Below are 11,296 nucleotides of genomic sequence, written 5' to 3' on the forward strand. Positions count from 1 at the left end.
TAGCAGATCAGGTAATCATTTTGGGTTTGTGACTGTTGTGCTCCTTTGTGTTGGTCACATGTTACTTCTTGTCTGTTCAGTGTGGCAACCTCAAATCCTCATGCCCATCCATGCTTAGAGATGCCAACTATAACGTGAACACTGTGCTTCTGTTAGCTTTAACTTTTATTCCAGGTTTGTGGGTCAAGGAACTGAAGGCTTCAGAGGGGCTTTTAATAAATTTAAGGGTCCTAGAGGAACCCTTTTAAGGGAGGAGGTGTTACGTCCCTCTGCAGCTTTTAATCGTCTCAGTGTTTTCAGCTGGTGCTAATTGGCCACACCTAGTCAGGTGTGGATAAAAGCATACCTAAGGCAAGCTTTCCGGCAGTGCACTAGTCTTTGCCTTGGTGGCACCAGCCATTTTAGCCAACCTGGTTTTCCATTTTAGGATGAAACCTCTTCTCACCCACACTCTGTTATTCATCTCCTTTTTTTTATGTTGCGGCTTTTGAGCCGGGTCGTAACACCAGGTACGAAAGCAAATCATTTGTACCGTACAAATAATGTAAATATGACGGTGAATCACGAAAGATTGATATCAAACTGATCACTTGACCAATATTACGTTACTTGCTCTTCAAGTGAATCAACAAATGGCGAAATGAAAAGCCGAACAAATGCTTTTTTTTTTTTTTTTTTTTTTTTCTTTTTAAGAGAGTCTTAGCTTACATGTGTTTATTTCATATTTTCAGTTCTTACCCTCCCCGACTAAATCGGTTTCAGTTATGTACTGAAATATAAGAATGGACATTAGAGGGTTCTTTCAAAGAAAAAACTCAGGTAAATGTTATTTTATATATTATGCTTTGTATGTTGTTCAGTATATTTCTATGCAAAAGAAGAGGGATTTCAGTACACAGCAGGATATTCACATTCTGGCCAGAGGGGCCGATGGCGCGATATGGCAGCCTCGCTTCTGTCAGTCTGCCCCAGGGCAGCTGTGGCTACAACTGTAGCTTGCCTCCACCAGTGTATGAATGTGAGAGTGAATGAATAGTGGCATTGTAAAGCGCTTTGGGTGCCTTGAAAAGCGCTATATAAATCCAATTCATTATTTGTAACCAGATATTTACATACACTTTAGGGAGAAAACATAAAACATTTTTACTGTACAACATCAATTTAGATTAAACTTTTGTTTTAGATAAATATTGAAATATCTTTTGAATTAGTTAAATGTCAGAATAAAGAGAGACAGAGCTGTCTATTTTTTATCACTTTGATCAAATTTAGGAGTACATGTACACTAAGTTTGTTAATTAATAAGAAAACTCCAGACGATTCCATTCTGAGCTGAAGAAGCTTCTGATAGGTTTGTAGAATCCATGTGGATAAATTGGTGGCACAGCTGTGGATGCATATAAGGCAAAACACAGAGGCTGTTTCTTTAACATGGGAAAATCAAGAGATGTCAACCAAAACACCAGGAAAAGAATCGTGGAGCTCCATAAGTGTGGCTCAATTTTGAATACAATTTGGTGCCATTTGCAATTAAGAAATACAGATAGTTTCTCTCTTTACTCTTAAAGTTAACAAACATGTTTTTTATATTTATCAATCTAAAAAAATAAACATTTAGTCTGATTTGATGTTACAATTAAAAAAGTGTTTGTGTTTTGATCTGAAGAGTACATAAATATGTGGTTTCAACTGTATATTTCATGATTGTCAGCACAAAGAGGGAGAGAGAGCAACAGAGAGGGAGATGGAGAATGAGGACAGAACAGAGGTGGAACAAGAGCAGGTGAGACACACATGTTAGTCAAATGGTTGTTTACCAAAAGTATCACCGTATCATAGGTACTCATGTATCTTGTACCTAGTGTTTCTTTTTAGGTTTGCTATTTTTCAAATTCTACATTTATTAAGTTATGCAGGCTTGTTTGCACAACAAGGCTAAATAATTATATAAACTTTTCTCAATCTAAATAGTGGACTTTGGTAGAATTAAACAATAAGTGTAGTGCAGGTCTATGATGATTTTTAGTGCTACTATCATCTAGTTCTGATTCTGGTTCTGTCTTTGTTAAATCCTCAGTAGTCCTGATTTTGAACTGTTGTAGTCCTGTTTTAATTCCGGATCAGTTCTGGGTCTGGTTGAATTGGGGTTTAGCCCTCATGTCTTGATACAGCCCCGATTTTGTTCTGCCTTGCTGCTTAATTAAAAAACTAGTTTAAGGTGTCCTGCACATGTGATATATATTTTTCCCTATATGAAGTCATTTTTTTTTTTTTGAACAAAACTCAAAACAGAGCCTATTAATCTTTCAGTCATTTCTAACCCCCCCCCAAAAAAAAAAAATCCCACATGCATACTACCCTTTAGGGCTAAGCCCCGGGTGTTTCAAATGTCTGGCTCCGCCTCTGCATCACACGGGTGCGTGGGCCAAGAGCGAGAGCCCGTAACGAGCTCCACCCAGGCAGAGAGGAGGAGGAGAGACAAAACCAAAACAAACAACAACAAAACCTGTAGCCAGCGTGGGCCAACCAGAGAGACACGGGGACCGTGACAGTACCCCCCCCTTAACGGGAGCCTCCCAGCGACCCACCAGGCTTATCCGGATGGAGGCGATGAAAGTCCGCAACCATCCCGGGATCCAACACAGCGGAGCGGGGAACCCAGCAACGTTCCTCAAGGCCATAACCCTCCCAATCCACCAGATATTGAAGACCCCTCCCACGACGGCGAGAGTCCATGATGCGGGAGATCGTGTAGGCAGGGAGGCCACCAACGACCCGAGCGGGCGGAGGGGGCCTGGAAGGAGGGCACAATGGACTGGAGAGACACGGCTTAATCTGAGACACATGGAAGACATTGTGTATCCTCATGTTGCGCGGCAACTTAAGGCGAACAGAAACAGGGTTTATCAAAGCAGCAACTTCAAACGGCCCGATGAAGGTCGAGGTGAGCTTCTTCGATTCGGCATGAACAGGAACGAAGCTTGTGGACAACCAAACCTTTTGACCGATGGTGTACTCAGGAGCGGGAGTGCGGCGCCGGTCTGCCAGGCGTTTGTCGCGTCCCTTCGTGCGCAGCAAGGCCGCCCGGGTGGCCCGCCAAACCCGGCGACACCTACGGAGGTGAAACTGGACAGAAGGGACAAGGTGCTCACCTTCCAGAGCAGGGAACAGAGGAGGCTGATACCCCAGGGAGGCCTCAAACGGAGATTGCCCTGTAGCTGAAGACGTCAGGCTATTGTGGGCATATTCCACCCAGGGCAGTTGGTCGCTCCAGACGGTTTGGTTGGAAGCAACTACGCAGCGCAGAGCGGTCTCCAGCTCCTGGTTAGTGCGCTCAGTTTGTCCGTTGCTCTGTGGGTGGTAACCAGAGGAGAGACTGACCTTGGCTCCTAGCGCCGAGCAGAACTCCTACCACACACGAGAGGTGAATTGCGGCCCACGATCCGAGACCACGTCCTCTGGGATGCCATGGAGGCGGAACACGTGATTCGTGAGATGCCGAGCCGTCTCCAGGGCCGTCGGGAGCTTGGGGAGAGCAACAAAATGCGCAGCCTTCAAAAAGCGGTCAACAATAGTCATTATAGTGGTGTTACCTGCTGACCGCGGGAGGCCGGTGACAAAATCCACAGCGATATGGGACCACGGCCGAGACGGTGTAGGTAAAGGATGCAGCAAGCCGGCCGGAGGATGATGTCCCAGCTTGCTGCGGGCGCAGGTTGAACAGGCAGAGACGTACTCCCGAACGTCTCGTGATAACGTGGGCCACCAGAAATAGCGCTGAAGGAAGGTGATCATTCTGTGTACTCCTGGGTGACATGTGAAGCGGGCAGTGTGAGCCCAATGCAGTACCTGAGACCGAGTGGCCGATGGAACAAAGAGCCGCCCCGCTGGTCCCCCTCCAGGGTCTGGTTCGGCCCGCTGAGCCTCGCGAATGGCCGACTCGATTTCCCATGTTATTGCACCAATGGCACAAGCCGCTGGCAGGATAGGCTCAGGGTCCCGCCTATCCTCAGACACCGAGAACTGACGTGATAGGGCGTCCGGCTTCACATTCCGCGAGCCCGGTCTGTAGGAGATGGAAAAGTTAAAACGGGTGAAAAAAAGAGCCCACCTGGCCTGTCGGGCGTTGAGACGTTTTGCTGTTTGCAGGTATGCCAGGTTTTTGTGGTCTGTCCATACAATGAATGGCTGAGCCGTGCCCTCCAACCAGTGCCTCCATTCCTCCAAGGCCAGTTTTATAGCCAAGAGCTCCCGGTCTCCCACGTCATAGTTGCGTTCAGCTGGGGAGAGACGGCGAGAGAAGAAGGCACAGGTTACAGCTTACCCTCTCGCTGTTGTGAGAGCACGGCGCCGACCCCCAAGTCGGAGGCATCCACCTCCACAATGAATTGGAGTCGCAAGTCGGGCAGAGCCAGGATAGGTGCAGTGGTGAATCGGTCCTTGAGCTGTGTGAAGGCCTTTTGGGCCGCCTGATCCCACTGAAAAGAGAACTTAGGAGAGGTTAAGCGGGTCAAAGGCAGAGCGATTTTACTGAAATCCCTAATGAACCGGCGATAAAAGTTAGCAAAGCCGAGGAACTGCTGAAGCTTACGGTGATCAATCGGTTCCGGCCATTCCACTACAGCTTTGATCTTGGCCGGATCCGGTTTGAGGTCACCCTGGTCGATTATGTAACCCAGGAACGACACTGTTTGAACGTGGAATTCACATTTCTCCCCCTTCACAAAAAGTCTGTTCTCTAGCAGCCGCTGGAGGACCTGTTTTACATGGGTAACATGTTCGGTTTCAGACTTATAAAAAATCAGGCTTGCAGGACACATAAGCAAGCCACGCTTGTTCATATTAGTGAATATTCACACACATAGTCAGACTTATGGAGCCTCTCACCACACTTCTTTTTCTCTTTCTATTTACAAACAAGTGATATTTCCACATCCTCTCCACCTGTCTAAACGAAACACCCAGCGTACATCATTAGACATACACACACACAATTATGGGCATGCTGAGGTTTGTCACATGGAATGTAAATGGAGCTGGCTCCAGAGGAAAGAGGTTAAAGATATTTAACCAGCTTAAAAAACTACAGGCAGATGTTGTTTTATTACAAGAAACTCACAGACCTGTCACAGGTTTAAACGAACTTAAAACACCTGAGTTTCCTAACGTGTTTGCAGCCTGTTATAATTCTAGACAACGGGGAGTAGCAATTTTAATACATAAAAATGTTAATTTTACAGTACTCGATACAGTTATAGATCCAGAGGGTAGATTTCTAATTATTAAACTATCAATATTGAACAAAAAACTATGTATTGTAAGTATATATGGTCCAAATGTTGATGAACCCTCATTCTTCCACGGATTTTTTAGTGCACTCTCTGAACACCTTGATTGCACACTCATTCTTGGCGGTGACCTCAACCTTGGACTAAATGAAGACATGGATAGGCTCAACACAACAGGAACTCAGTGCAATTGGCAGTCCACAAATATAATCAATCAGTATATGAGCGACTTTGGTCTTTGCGATGCATGGCGCTCTCTTCACCCCACCAGTAAGGAATATACTTTTTTCTCGCATGTTCATCACTCTTACTCTCGTTTGGATTATTTTTTGGTCAGCAGCTCACTGCTGTGTGACATTTCAGACACTGAGATTCATCCTATAGCTGTCAGCGATCATGCTCCCGTATCCTTAACACTAATACACAAGAATAACACTACGGCAAGAAAAAATTGGAGATTTAATATATCACTACTTAAAGATGAAGACTTTATTAAATTTTTTAAAAAGGAATGGACTTCATATTTAGACTTTAATGACACTCCCGGAATATCTGCTTCTGTTCTATGGGAAGCAGGGAAAGCTGTGATGAGAGGTAAAATAATTTCTTTCTCATCACACAAAAAGAAAGAAGAAAACAAAAATATTCAGGAATTAGAAAAAACCATCAAATCACTAGAAGAAGCCTACGCGTGCAACCAAGATCAGGAAACATTGAACAAAATATGCAAAACAAAACTAGAATTAAATGAAATTATTAATAAAAAAACACAATTCCTTATACAAAGACTACGCTTGCAGAATTTTGAACACAGTAACAAATCAGGTCGATTTCTAGCTAACCAGCTAAAAATAAATAAAGAAAAAACAACTATATGTGCTGCTAAAGATTTATCGGGGAACACAATATATGATCCTGGAAGAATAAACAACATTTTTAGGGATTTCTATGAAACTTTATACTCACCACAAATAAACCCATCTAAAAATGAAATTGATCTGTTTCTTGACAACGTAACTCTTCCAAAATTACTAGACAGTCAAGCAATGGAACTGGATTCGCCACTGACGCCAAGTGAACTCCAGGAAGCCCTGATAAGTATGCCCAATAATAAGGCCCCAGGTCCAGACGGTTTCCCTGCAGAATTCTACAAAGAATTCTGGACAATTTTGGCACCAGTATTCCACGGCATGTTGCAGGAAATCGAGGAAAATGGCAGACTACCACCAAATATGAATTCTGCCAACATTAGTCTCCTGCTAAAACCAGGCAAAGACCCTTTATTTCCCTCAAGCTATCGTCCAATTTCTCTTTTAAATGTAGACCTTAAAATAATCTGCAAAGCTCTCTCAAAGAGATTAGAGAAAATGACCCCCCTCTTAATTCATCCTGACCAAACTGGTTTCATAAAAGGTCGGCACTCCTCAACAAACACTCGTAGATTACTTAATTTAATAGACTACTCATACGATAAAAACATCGAAACCATAATATTATCTCTAGCTGCAGAAAAAGCATTTGACAGAGTTAACTGGAAATTTTTATTCGCAACTTTACACAAATTTGGTTTTGGAAACTTTCATAAACTGGATAAGAATATTATACAATTCCCCAACAGCTCGTATCAGAACAAATGACCAGACATCCTCCAGCTTCTGTCTCCTGAGGGGCACCAGACAGGGATGCCCACTCTCCCCTTCACTTTTTGCAATTTTTATCGAACCTCTAGCAGCAACATTTAGACAGGCTACAACAATTAAGGGCATAAAATGTAAGAACATAGAACATAAAATCAGTCTCTATGCGGATGATGTGTTGCTTTTTCTGCAAAACACACAAACCAACCTCTCTGAGGTAATTACTTTAATAAACTGGTTTTCAAGAGTTTCAGATTACTCAATTAACTGGCCAAAATCTACAGTTCTCCCCATTAACTGCTCCTTCCATAATTCTTCCTCTGCCCCACTGCAATCCGGAAATATTAAATATTTAGGTATTAATGTCTCTCCTAAGCTTTCAGACTTAACTAAATTAAACCACATCCCACTTCTAAAGAAAGTAGAAGGCGATCTGACTAGATGGAAATCTTTACCCATATCACTCATGGGAAGGGTCGCCACTATAAAAATGATGATCTTGCCAAAAATAAATTACTTATTTTTGATGATCCCTAACAAACCATCACAAGATTGGTTCAGATCTCTGGATTCATATATTTCCAAATTCCTTTGGAAAGATAAACCCCCGCGTATCAGCTTAAAAACGCTACAAAGAACCAAGGATAGAGGAGGATTAGATCTGCCTAATTTTTACCAATACTTCTTAGCCAACAGGCTTCAGTTCATCTCAGAATGGTTAAAACATACCTTCTCAGTTGAGCCCTGGCTAGATGTTGAACAGGCACTATGCAAGGATCTAGAGATTTCAGACCTACCATTTATTAGCTCAAACATCAAAAGACATGAATGCTTTAAAAGTATCAACATCAGCTTTTGTCTGACAGCATGGTGGGAGTTTCTAAAAATAACAGTCTTCATTAATTCCATGCAAACGTACACCTATCTGGAATAACCCTGACATATTACAAAACAATAATATGATTAATTTCCCAGAATGGAGTTGTAAAGGAATTAAATACTTAGAACATATATTAGAGGGAACAGAATTTATTCCATTTGACAGACTAGTTGCACAATATGGGATCAACAAGACAAGACTTTTAGAATATCAACAAATTAAATCCATAGTAAAAAAGAAATTTAACCTCAGTCAAGTTGAATTACAAACACCACTAAGTGCGGCACATTTTCTTACTCTTAAATCCCCCAAATTATTATCTAAAATATACAGAACACTTTCTAAATTAGATGAATCAATATCCCTTCCTATTGCAAAGTGGGAAGCAGATTTATCAGTCAGCTTAGACCAAAACTTCTGGTCTGAGATTTGCTTAAAAACCTTTAAATTAATTAAAAATCCCAGTCTGCAATTAATACAATACAAAATACTACATAGAGTGCACTATACAGGTCATCGGATGTTCAAGATGGGCTTTACATCTTCCAACAACTGCTCACACTGTCAAGGCAATACACCAGACAATTACATCCACGCTCTTTGGTTCTGTCCACCAGTGCAAAAGTTTTGGCGCGAGATATGTGAAGACTTATCAAAGTGTCTGAAATGTAACATTCCAACTTCCCCCTTAGTGTGTTTGTTGGGCAGCTTAGATAATGTCACTTCAGAAAAGAATATAGCCCATATGGTTTTCACTGCCCTATGCATAGCCAAGAAAACAGTCCTCATGAACTGGAAAAATAAAAATAATCTTAATTCTAACCAATATAGAAATTATCTATTAGATTACATTAGTCTTGATACAGCCTCTGGCACCACATCAGATCAATTGCTCTGGGCTCCTTTTATCAGCTCCATCACCTAGTGGGGGTGGGGGGTCATAGTTTGGTCCCGCCTTCACTGTTGTGATTGGTGTGGGGGTAGGGACAGGCTTAGGGCGTCGGGGGGTTCCCCGGAGGCATCTTCCTTGGGGGGCTCAACCCGGGGTAGCGGTCATGTCCGGTTGGGGGCTCTGTTGGCTCTCAGGTGACTGTTTCCTCGCGGCTGCGTACAGCGGGGCTAGGGGAGGGTCTGTGCTGACGGACGTGGGTTACTGACCTGGTAGCTTGGCACCCCTGGGTGGGTCCGGGATGGGCGTGAGGTTCTGGGGGCGCTCCGTCTCCGGGCTGGGGCCCGGGCCGGGCCTCGGGGGCTTGGGTCCTGGTTGGTGTGTTGCCGGGGTTGTGGGCGGGTGGGTGCATGGGGGCCCAGCCCTGGAGCAGGGTGCCACCGGTGCGTCGAGCCACCTGGGGGGCTCTTCAACTGGTGGGGGAGATGGTCACATCTGCAGGAGCTTTCCTCTCTTCAGGGACTCTCTCTGCAGGAGGGGGAGATACAGGAGAGGTGGAGGAAGATCTCAGCCTGGGCGTTTACTGTCTTATGTAGTCTGGAAGATGAGTGGATGGTGGGGTGGGTGCAGTTTTCTCTGTGGTGGGGTTGGGTGAACTGTCCCGGGCTCTGTGGGGCCGGGAGGCGCTGCTGCACTGGGCCCCGGTCTGGATGGGCCTGGGCCCTCTTTCCCTGGCGGGTCGCGGAGTGTGGGAGTGCCTACTGGGGTCAGCGGGGGAGCTGGCCCCAGGGAGGGGTTACCTGCCCCTCCCTTCCTTCCCTCCCCATCTCCAGCTGCCTCCCTCTTCCCGCTCCACCACAACCACCCACACATGCAGGGCCTTGGAGTAGGGGTATGTCACCAGGGTGCAGAGGAGGCTACCCCCCCCCCCTCTGTCCCCTTCCGGCTGCCTCTGCCTCAATTTTATCCCACAACTTAGACATTCACATTATTCACACTCTCATTACACATACATATAGGATCTTGGGGGTGGGCACAATCACGGAGTCCATATTACCATCAGGGTGTACACCTCACCCCTGGCGTCGTTGCCCACCTCTCAATTTTAAATACACTTAGACATTGAGGGCTATCAGGAGGGACTATGCGCTTACCTGCTGCTCTCTGGCAGGTAGCTCCAAGCCCTCCTGGGTTTTAATTGCACCTTAGAACACACATGCATCAACACTACAATGAGCGGGTGGAGGGAGGTTTGGAGTCTTCTCCCACCCCCATTCTCTGCGGCCTGCTGGAGCGGGAGGGCTAGAAGGAGTTGGCCGTCCGACTGCGGTCTGGAGTGTGGGGCCTCCCTGCTGCTATGGAGTCGGGGTGGTCTGCCTCTCCCCACCGCAGGGAAAAGGGTAACACCACCTGGGTCTGGGTGCAGTTTCCCCCTCCAGGGGCAAGGGTACCTAGACCCGGTTTGTAGAGTACGCTTGGGGAGTGTGATCGTGTGTACAGCGTCTCTTTATGTCTGTCTCCACGTTGGTTGAGTGTGGAGTGAGTGCATATGAGAGCATGAGGGGGGGAATGGATGTTTGTGTCTGTGTGTGCCTGTATGTCTGTGTCTATATGGAGGTTGGGTATCAGACACCACCTCTCTGGGGACACCTCAGGCCCTCCAAGGTTTGGAGGCCTATCTCCACCCACCACCACTTCCCCTGCCGGTGGCGGACTCCCTCAGGTGTCGGTGCGTTGGTGGTTCTTTGTGTCTGGGGGTGGGCGTCCAGGTACACACCGGCTCACTCCTTGGCGGCCGCTTATCGGGGCCTGGAACCTGGGGCTCGCTCGGACCACTTCGGAGGTGGGGTGCCCCCGGCCTCTCGGCCTGGGGCTCGGTCACTCAGGCACAGCTGGCTGCCGGCGGAGCTCACGGGCGCGTCACTGCAACTCCCCCTGGCTTCTGCTCCGCGGCTGCTGAGTGAACCCTCATCTGGGACTCTCCTCAGCTCTTGCTGGGACAGTGGCGCGGCTGCCCCTCTGTTGGTTTTCCATGGTCTCTTGTGTTCTGGGGGCCTCTGGATGTCTGGAGTTTTGATCTCCTCCATACCTGCTTCATACCCTGGAGGACGGGGCTGTGGCCCCCCCCACACTCCCTAGCAGATCGTTACATGGAGAAACCTTTGGAATACAAGCACGCTGATCCACACAGGTATGCACACGGGTGTTCACTGCTCGTAGACTTAAATTACACCTTTCTTGGCTACTACTTCGAAGCACATCTGTCCTGCGTGCTGCACAACAACATTGAATATTTAGTATTTACTGCTGTTTACACTTAGCTAGATTAATGCGATGGTGTTGTGTTTAGTATGTTGCTTTGTTTTTTTTGTTTTTTTTGTCTTCTATTCTTCTCTCAACAGGTGATCCAGGAGATTTTTATTTTTTTTCTCCCCCCCCTTTCTCACTGTCCCTCTCCCCTTCTGTTTTTCCTTTCCTTCCTCTTTCTTTCTCCCTTTCCTATCCCTCACTGATGTCTGTCCCGTCTGTAACATCTGAAAATAAAATATAATAAATAATAAAAACAAAGATCGACCAAATGGACCAATACGGCAATGCCACG

This window comes from Copadichromis virginalis, linkage group LG16 (assembly GCF_057382275.1).
Source record: "Copadichromis virginalis isolate Kocher_CV1m ecotype Utaka linkage group LG16, C_Virginalis_male_GT1.1, whole genome shotgun sequence".
Taxonomy (NCBI): domain Eukaryota; kingdom Metazoa; phylum Chordata; class Actinopteri; order Cichliformes; family Cichlidae; genus Copadichromis; species Copadichromis virginalis.